Genomic DNA, 1,986 nt, shown 5'->3' with positions numbered 1-1,986 from the left:
CATCCCTCCCTCCGTCCGTCCATCCCTCCCTCCCCCCCCTCCATCCGTCCATCCGCCCATCCATCCCTCCCTCTGTCCGTCCGTGGGGCTCCCCTGAACCATCTCCATCTCTTCTCGGAAGAGAAGAAGAAGAAAAAAAAAAGAGAACATGCCAAGGAAACAAAGATATACCAGGCTCACCTTAGCGTTAAACACGTTGAAAATGGTTAAGTTACCATAAAGTAACGAGCTTCAGGACCTCAGCTGAGCTATAACCTGCTCTGTGTGTATTTTTACTTTGCCGTTGCAGTGTAAAATATATCCCCCTTCCCCTGAAGCGGCTCTGCCCGCCCCCCCCCCCCGCCCCGGTTCGCCACCGGTAGCCCCGACGGCGGCTGGAGACGGACAGGGCGGTCCCCACTGCGCCCCGGGCACATCCCCGGTGTCACACCTCGGCCCCTCGAGGGTCCTTTCCTCCCCGTCCCCTCGGCTGGTCCTCGAATGCCGCCCCCGCTGCTCCGGGGAGGAGGAGGGCTGGAGGGATGCTCGGAGCTTCAAAAGTGAAATTAAAAGCCCCAAACTGATACTGCGTGGGAAAGCGGCACAGGAGGCCCCGCTCGCTCCCCGGTAACCCGCTGTGCGGCGGAAACGAGAGAGCAGCCCCGCGCCCCCGAGCAGCTCCCGGCCCCCACTCAGCACCCTGGAGCCGGGGGGACCCGAGGGTGGGGAAGGGGGAAACCCCAGGGGAATTTGCTCTGCCCAGCCCCACCGTGCTCTGCTCGCAGGCTCCGGAAGCAGAAGTGGCTGCAGGGGGTTACGATTGTGTGAGATCCTGGGGTTTTGGGTCAGCCAGGGCAGAGCAAGGCAGTGGCAAGCCTGGGCTGCCCTGACACTGCAGCAGGGCTACTGATGCCAGGCAGAGCTGGCCCCTGGCTCCCGGGATCGTCCCGGGAAGGGTGGCACGGAGGTACCATCGGTGTCTTTCACTGCTGGGCCTCAGTGCCTGGCTGAAGTTCAGCCTGGCCAAAGGTCCTCGGGGCAGCTGGGATCACGTTCATTCAGCTGGAGGAGTGAGGAGGTGACAGCAGCATGGAGCGGGACACGTCCCTCCTGGGTGGCTCCACACCAAACCCCTGCTGCGGGGACCTCAGGGGCCGAAGAGACACCCCCCTCCCTCCCTGTGTGCTGTGGGGTGGCCGTGCTCCAGCTCCATGGGGCCGAGCAGAGGGTGGGCTCATTTGTTTCCTCCACTCGGCTGAGCATTCGCCGGCGGCTGAGAAAGGCGGAGGAGAGGAATCCCACGGCGGCAGATGCCTGCGGAGAGGAAAACCAGGGCAAGTGTGTTGTGTGTGGTACGGCCCCAGGATGAGGCGAGGGGGGTCCATCCCATCAGGATGGCACAGCCTTCTCCTCAGCAAGGGGGTTGTGAGCAGCACAGCCCCCCCAAAGTGCATGTCCAGGGGTGGGGAAGACAGAGGGAGACACTTTCGAGAAACTCTACCCTAAGTCAGGAAACAAAACCCAGCTCCAAGAGGGCTGGTTTGAGCACGGGACTGCGATAAGGAAGAAGGATGGCACTAAAGGAAACAGCTGGAGCTGCTTTTGGGTCCCTGCAGGATGGCGGGGTGCAGGCAGCACCCTCCCACCCCAGCTGCCTCCTCCTGCCGGGGCCCTTTGTGGCTCGGCGTGACGTTAAGGGAGCTCAGGCTGGAGGGGGGAAAGCAGAAAAGAGCCAACGTCTGTTTGTGTTGAAGCCATCCAGCATTTTTTGCAGACATCAGCCAAGCGGCAGCAGCAATGCCATTGGTGGGAAGACAGAGTTATTTGGGGAATGCTGGACTCCGCACCATGAGAACAGCAGGGGAGGAGGTTGGTTTTAATTTAACAGGCCATGTTTACTCTTCTCCTCTCACCTTTGGACTGTCTGAAATGTGCAACCAAAGCCCCAGCGGGGAGGAAGGGGCCGTGGGTGCTTCCCCCCTCCCCACAGCTGCTCCCAGGCCCCCC

The sequence above is a fragment of the Calidris pugnax genome, unplaced genomic scaffold (genome assembly GCF_001431845.1).
Source record: "Calidris pugnax isolate Ruff unplaced genomic scaffold, ASM143184v1 scaffold9, whole genome shotgun sequence".
NCBI classification, from domain to species: Eukaryota; Metazoa; Chordata; class Aves; order Charadriiformes; family Scolopacidae; genus Calidris; species Calidris pugnax.
Note: the sequence above shows the minus strand (reverse complement) of the source record.